At 55.8% G+C, this 8,273-nt stretch overlaps 1 pseudogene; it reads left to right on the top strand.

Annotated features, from left to right (window-relative positions):
* The first annotated feature begins 1,356 nt into the window (after positions 1 to 1,356).
* On the top strand, positions 1,357 to 5,674 carry LOC149355453 (uncharacterized; annotated as a pseudogene).
* The last annotated feature ends 2,599 nt before the right edge of the window (positions 5,675 to 8,273 follow it).

The raw sequence follows: 8,273 nt of genomic DNA, 5'->3' as shown, positions 1-8,273 counted from the left end.
GATCCACCGGCATGCTTTGTTGGTGCCCTGGCGGACGCCTGCGGTCAACAGTGCTATGAGTCGGCCGTCATAGCGACACTGCTAAGCGGGCAGTGACTTCCAGGCTTTTGTGTATCTTTGCGGGGGACGCGCGGGTGGGGAGCTCGGGGCTTCACTGAGAACTCCACGTTGATCGAATGCGCACAGTGACCTCACGCTACTTTAATTAAAATAAACTAATGAGGCCATAACGAAGCGCGGCCTTACACCCACTGCTGGTTCTTTTGTTTGCGGAAGAAAGTATTCATGATCCGTAAATTATTTCTCTCTGAGAACTGTACTAATAACTCCTCTCTGCTATTCATGGAGCCAACACCATAGTCGCTTACCACCTGGCCTCCGGCCTGCTTCTTGCCATCTTCGCATGGAAGTCGCTCATCAGTACAATGTACTGTGATTTTACTTTGTTCATTGCCGATTCCATGTCTTCATAGAAGCTTTCAGCGAAGTGGTCATCACTGATGGAGTAGGCGCGTAGGGCGGCTCCACCTTCAGCTTATACGTCTGATTAAGCCGAACTACGATAGCTGCCACCCTCTCGTTAATGGTATAGAACTCCGCTGTTGCTAGCTATATCCTGATTGGCCTCGCCCCGGTGGCTCAGTGGTTACGGCAAGACTCCTCTCAATAATTCAGAAACGGGAGTCGCTCGCGCTCCGTCTTCTCAACCTCCACAGAATACTTACTTCTTCGCCAGTCTCTAAGCGGACTCCCAAGCCAACGATCAGGATGAACCCTGACGACTACGTGGTCATGCTGTGGCCACTCAGTGCGGTCGCCCTCAAGACAGCCTTTCAGTAAGGTGAGCTCGGCGCTGCCATTTCGAAGCTCATCGGTAGGCAGCACATGAACACCATCACCATTTCACCAAATTCGGAACAAAACATCATCGTCTGTGGCACGCAGAACCCCCAGGTAGTTAAAAAGCTGATCACGGACATCCAACTCAACACCAGCTGAGGATCGCTCGCGCTTCACGGCCACCTCAAGCTCACCGGTAATGCGTGTCGCGGTGTGATATCTGTTCACAGCCTAGAAACCAGTGAGTCCCTAAAACGTAATGTGCAGTGGCGCGGTGGTGATCTAGTTCATGTGCGCAAGCTGGGACGATCAAACGTAGCTGTGCTGACTTTCTAGGGACGCAACGTTCCGCATTACGTCCACTATAACGCAGAACTGACTCCCGTCAAGGAGTACAAAAAAGTGCCAGCGTGCTACCGTTGCGGCACACTGGGGCACCGGGTGGACAACTTTCCCACCCCGGTCAAGGAAAGATGCGGCCTTTGTGGCCAAAACGTGGGGCTTGGTGCTGAGGGGATGGCCCCCCACGACTGCAATCCTATGTACATAATATGCTGGGGCCCGCACCTCACCAGTTGCCGCGAATGCACCGGCAAATTCATCAAGCTGCCGCAGCCAGGGCCCAGGACGCCATCCAAGGGAGCCAATTCCGGCGCGACATGGGGAGGGCGGCAGCAAAGCAACCACAAGACGCCACGCCGTGGCGTGATGCCCCCCCCCCCCCCCCCTCCCCCTCCTGGCAAGACAGCAACGGTAACGCCACCACCCGGAGCAGCGGAGTTCGCAGCTCTCAACGCTCTATCTGGCGGCGCCGCCTGCAACCAACCCAAGATAGGCAGCTGGGCGAGGGTCGCTTCCTCTCCTTCCCCTTCTCCGTCCTCCCCCACCAGCACCGCCGAGACACAAGAACGCGAGCTCGCCCTCTTGCGAGCTCAAAACGACAAAGTAGCCAGCGAGCTTAAGTCGCTCAAAGCCCAATTCCCTACTCCGCTCGCGTCAAGCGGCGAGGCAGAAAACATAACAGACAGGTAGATTCCTACTACTGTGGAGAGTCATGCCGCGGCCCTGGGGACCCGGGTGACCGCGACTGAAACACAGTTGGCTGGCCTCGCCAAAATTATCCACAATACCATCGCGCGTCTGATGCAGAGTGTCATCGAATAGGTGACACAAGGCGTAACGCAGATTACCCAAAAATGGATAAAAGACAATCCGCGCGTCCTTAAACGCGTAGGGCCTATCAAGGACGCTAACCGCCCCTCAAAATTCAATAGAGCTATTCCCCATGAGTTTAACTTTTCGGAACACACCTGCACGTCTGCGCCGGGCACTAGCGCACTGGGGAGTCTTAACAACGTATAACCCCACCCTCCGCCTCCGACCATAGCCGCAAACCCTAAGTCGCGAGCAAGAACAGCTCAGCCGCTTACACTAACGCAGTGGAGCAGCCGAGGTCTCAAGAACCACAAGAAGCGGACTCATCTCCACCTCTATCTTGAGAATCTTGAGTTGCTCGTCGCCGTCGTTGCCCTTCAGGAACCCGGCGCAGGTGCCAAACTCACAAACTACACAACACTTCAACACAACCCGCAGACATGTATACTTGTTCACAAGCGATATACTGCGCAGAAGGTCACGCTTCCCACAGCATCGCCTTTCCCCTACACGATGGTGTCAGTGCTGCCCCTAAAGCGGTCTGACCCACCTGTACACATTCTGAACATTTACTGCCCAGGGAAACTTAAGAACGTCACGTTCAATGAAATTTTCACCCAAGCTATGCAGGTGGCGGGTAGGGATCCCCTGCAAATCGTCGGCGACTTCAACGCCCCGAGAAGGCTATGGGGGTACCCCCGGGAGGACAGGCGTGGGAGGAAGCTTGCGGAACTTCTTTCCACACTTGGACTCACCCTACACAATAACCCCGCCAACCCAACACGTGTCGGCAATTCGATTCAACGAGATACTTGCCCGGACCTCACATTTACATGCAACATACGCTATGCCGACTGGCTGAATACAGAGGACACTCTGGGTAGTGATCACTGTATAATCAACACAGTCATTTACACGCGTCCCAGGAAACGCCCACTAACACAAGCTCGTGTCCCTGACTGGACGACTTTCCCCACCTCTCTACCTATCGTAGACCCCCTCCAGTCGGGATACGACACCTGGAACAAATCGCTTACGTCTACACTCACACAACACGAAAAGCAGATACAGCTCAGCTAGCCGACACTAAATGGGTGGACCGGTGCAACGCGGCTGCGCGCCAGATGTCTGGCCGCAACACGTGGCGCCTGTTCCGCGCTCTCATCGATCCAATACAAACACGCACGGAAACTCAACGCCAATTACATAGGGCCTTGCACAACTTTACAGGAATGACAACACAGCTAGCGCACACGCTCAGGGATCGATACCTGCGCACCACTAAGGACCCACGGCAGGCGGCATCCTCGTATGCAGGCGAAGAGAACACGGAGCTGGACGCGCCATTCCAGCTCCACCACCTCCGGGCGGCCTTACGCAAAATGAAGCGGGGCACTGCACCGAGGCGCGACAACATTACGGTCAAGCTCTTGGCCAACCTTCCCGACCGAGCCTACGCCGCGCTCCTCAAATACATCAATAGCATTTGGGACGGAGAGACTCATCTCCCTCTCGATAGGAAATCGGCTCTCACGACCTTCACTCCGGAGGCTGGCAAACCCATTGATGTGGAGAACCTTCGCCCCATCTCCCTCACGTCTTCTGTCGGGAAGGTGATGGAGACGATGGTGCGTGACAGACTCTCCGAGTTTCTCGAAACACAGCACACTTTCGCGAACACCATGCTCGGTTTTCACCCTCACAAGTCAGCACAGGATATACTTTTGCAGCTCCACCACGACATCTTAGATTCTGTCGAATTTCCCCACAACGACAAGATGGTCCTGACCTTGGTTCTTAAAGGCGCATTCGACAACGTCAAACACGAAGTAATCCTGGACAATCTCAATAACACCAAATGTGGCCACAAAACATTCCACTACATAAGACAATTTCTTACAGACCGTCAAGCCTACATACGCATACAAGATGCGGAACATGGGCCATACACTATCGGCTCGAGGGGAACACCTCAAGGCGAGGTCCTGTCTCCCCTGCTCTTCAATTTGGCAATGCTTCATCTTCCCTCCAAATTGTCTTCTTTGCCCGGGATACATCACGCTCTTTATGCGGATGACATTACAATCTGGGCCACGCAAGGTAACCTGGGCCACATGGAATCCTGCCTGCAAGCAGCGGCAACCCTAGTCGACGACTACGCGTCCTACTGCGGACTCCAGTGCGCCCCATCTAAATCAGAATTTGTGCACATACGTCCCTCCCCTCGGGACACAACACCGCTTCGCATCAGTCTCCCCTCGGGACCGATCCGGCAGTCCTACGAGATCCGCGTCCTTGGCCTCTTCATACACCATCAACGCAGGGTCGACACTATCCTGGTCAAACTTCGCACGGTGGTAGACCAGGTGGACCGCATGGTCCGCCGGGTCTCCAACAAGCGGGGCGGATTACGAAGCAAGTATGCACTGCGGCTTGCCCATGCTTTCGTAAAGAGTAGAATCCTCTGCTCAACTCCCTCCTTGCACCTGCGCAAACACGATGATGACCAACTGGAGGTCATCCACCGGAAAGTCATCAAGCGGGCTCTCGACCTCCCGGTCGCCACGTCCAACCAGCGACTTCTGGCCTTGGGCGTGGTAAACACATTCCGGGAGCTTTGAGAAGCCCACTAAGGCAACCAATACACGCGTCTTGCATAGACCACGTCCGGTTGCAGCCTCTTGGACCGGCTACAAATAAAACATGACTACCATATTGAGGAAAGGGAGAGAGTGCCAGAACCCTGGAGACGCGCCCTCCGGGTCCGACCCCGTCCCCGCAACGTGTCTAGAGAAGACCATAGCGGTCGTCGCCAGGCGCGCGCGGAAGCGTTGGCGGGATACTGGGGTAACCAACAACATGTGTATTACGGGGACGTTGCCGGCCCACACCACGGGGGGGGGGGGGGGGGGGTACACGTCCGCAGTCGTACACAACCCAAACACAGTTAACGGGCTCACTTTCAAAGCCTACAGCGCCAACACACGTGGAGGAGGTTGCCATTGCTCTGGCTCTCACTAATCCCAAGTCGAAACACATCATCACCGACTCGCGAGGGGCCTGTCGGAACTATGATTTGGGCTGGGCTCCCCCGCTTGCCTGGCGCATACTGGAATATAGCTGCCGATGCGAAGATCCAACTCAACGTAACCTGATTTGGGCCCATGGACACCTGGGGCTCCAAGCAAACGATCCGGCCGATCAGGCCGCCCGCGCACCCTCTCCCCGGGCTCTGCCCCTGTCCTTGGAAGCCTACTCCCAATCAGACAATCTGGCACATGCTTTCAAACACATCACCGATTACTACAAGGAGGAGCACCGGCGCTACCCGGCCCCTTGTAAGGGACTTGATCGCGGTGACGAGCGCCTCCTCATCAAAATTTTCACTAATACTGTACTGTGCCCGGCGGTGCTTAAACATTTCAACACATCCTTTGAAGGCGCGTACCAGTTGTGTGGGGAGGTGGCTGACACCTTCCACATGATTTGGGCGTGTCAATCAAACCAATCTATTCCCCCCCCCCCAACCCCACCAGAGAGGACTGGGAGGCGGCCCTGCTCGGCTGTCTAGACCTAAAGACCCAAAAGGCCTTGGTTCACCGGACGCGGGCGGTGTTGCTTGCCAATGGAGCCCCGGAATAGGGCTTCACCTAGTATTGTGACGGGAAAGGGCCAATAGGGCCTACCCCAATCACCTCTCTGTAAAAGATTTAATACACGATAACTATTTTTCACCACCACAACCTCGGCTGCTGACCCGGATGTCGCGGGTTTGATCCCGGCCGCGGCGGCCGAATTTCGAGGAAGGCCAAATTCTAGCACCCGCCGCGGTGGCTCAGTGGTAAGACGCTCGTCTACCGAGCCGGAGTACCCGGGTTCGAACTCGACCGCGGCGGCCGCGTTTCGATTGATTCGAAAAGGAAGAGGCGCCCGTGTGCTGTGCGATGTCAGAGCACGTTAAAGATCCCCAGGTGGTCGAAATTATTCCGGAGACCTACACTACGACACCTCCTTCTCTCTTTCTTCTTTCACTCCCACCTTCCTTCCTTCCCTAACGGCGCGGCTCAGGTGTCCGTCGAGATATGTGAGAGAGATACTGCGTAATTTACTTTCCTCAAAAACCAATTTACCAATTTTTTTAATTCTAGAGGCCCGTGTACTGTGCGATGTCAGTGCACGTTAAAGAACCCCAGGTGGTCGAAATTTCTGGAGCCCTTCCCTACGGCGTCACTCATAGTCTGAGTTGCTTCGCGACGTTAAACCCCAATAAACCAATAAACAAAATATCCTGATTGATGAGGAATCCGACACCCAGTTTTCGTATGTCCACTAATCCACGATAGAGCAGTGCATGCCCACCCCTTAGTACTGTATGCTCCTCATCTGTCCTCCTACCTCACTAAGCCCTATGACATTCCATTTAATACCCGCTAGTTCCTCGAACAGCCCTGCTAGGCTAGCCAGGTTGCCAGGTTCAGTTTCAAATGGCGGCCTGTCGGGGGTCAGAGACTCGTAGCACCCTCGCTGCGTCACAGGTGTGACTGCTATGTTGGTCAATTGCTGCGCAGCCTCTGGGGACTGAGGGCCGTGGATTAATTGGTATGTTCATAGAAGCTTGCGGCGAAGTGCTACGCCAGGGTGGCCAAATCCTGCTCTGGAAAGGGAATGCGTTGTCGGTTCTGTTCACTGAGATCAAGCCACACCTCAGGCCTGGTTATGCATTTCCATCGACACGCGGAGTTTTTATGCGAAGCATATTGCTAGAGCTACCACTCACGCCGTCGCCGTGGGACCCCTAGCCGTGAAACCACGTGACACCGTGACGTCACACCACGTGACACCGTGACGTCACACCACGTGACATCGGATGAGAGAGCCGGCCTTCACCTCGCGCCGTCGCCGTGGGACCCCTAGCCGTCACGCCACGTTACACCGTGACGTCACACCACGTGACATCGGATGAGAGAGCCGGCCTCCATCTCGCGCCGTCGCCGTGGGGCCCCTAGCCGTCACACCACGTGACACCGTGACGTCACACCACGTGACATCGGATGAGAGAGCCGGCCTCCACCTCGCGCCGTCGCCGTGGGACCCCAGCCGTCACGCCACGTGACACCGTGACGTCACACCACGTGACATCGGATGAGAGAGCCGGCCTCCACCTCGCGCCGTCGCCGTGGGATGCTTCGCATTCCCAAGGCTTAGCCAAGCTGAGCCTCAGCAATTTTTTATTCCCGCTGGAGAATTGCGTGGCACCGGGATTTGATCTTGGTCCTCTTGCGCGTGAGGCGGATGCTCTACCTCTACGCCATCACTGCATCTGGCCACTAAAACACTGCACGAAAAACTCCTTTCTCCCTCCGAGTGAAATTTATGCTGGGGTTCAGACGAGCGGACCGGATCGCGGATGGTCCGCGCGCGTCAGCGCGGTTATCGTGACGCGTGACCAAGCTCCGGGAGACGGTCCGGACGTCGAGCATTCACACGAACGCAGCGGACAATCCGCGCGTCCTCTCGCCCACGGCGCGCTTGCGCTGTTTGCGTGGCTTCGAAAACTCAGCCGCCTAGAGTTTCAACATGAACGCCGAGAGAAAACGTCGTCTCGCCGCACTGGCTGTAGCCATTGAAGCGTCTGAGGACGAGGAGGAAGCTTTCGTGGCTAAAAACTGTTATGTTGGGCAAAGTCATGGTTGGAAAAAAAGTGCTTGGGCATGCAGGGCCTGCTGCACGAGGACCTACTTGAATGCGACCCAGAGAGTACAAACGCTTGCTGCGGATGAGTCGAGAGCAGTTTTACGAGATACTGGCTCACTGAGCGCCTTCTTTCCAAATTCGCTCAAATTAGAAGAATAAACAAAGCAAAGCGGGCATTTACGCACACGCTCAAATACACAGTACGTTGCAGTGCAGCATACGCGGAGTGAACAGCGCAGTGAGCGAAACACGAAAAGCAGGACACACAATGCCGCACTCGAGCTGCAAATTCGGCGAAAAGCGCGCCAAAACGAATGGCGCCAGCACGGAGCAAAGCCGACTTCATTCAGGATAGCTAGCCAGACGAGCGCGCCTAGAAGCAAAAAAGAGCAAAAACAATCCCGGTCCGCGGCGGAGGCTCGGTCTGCGCGGACTGGAAAAGGTGCTCGCCTTTTTCACTCGGTCCGCGATCCGGGCCCGGAAAAGTCTGCGCCGCCCGCTCAAGGTCGCTCAGAGCCGTGACGTACCCGTCACGTGGCGCGCGGAGAGCGCTGACGCGCCCGGACCATCCGCGATCCCGTCCG

Source organism: Amblyomma mixtum, chromosome 3 (genome assembly GCF_055824585.1).
Source record: "Amblyomma mixtum isolate Tamu chromosome 3, ASM5582458v1, whole genome shotgun sequence".
In the NCBI taxonomy this organism is placed as follows: Eukaryota; Metazoa; Arthropoda; class Arachnida; order Ixodida; family Ixodidae; genus Amblyomma; species Amblyomma mixtum.
This window is presented reverse-complemented; position numbering and strand designations above follow the sequence as displayed.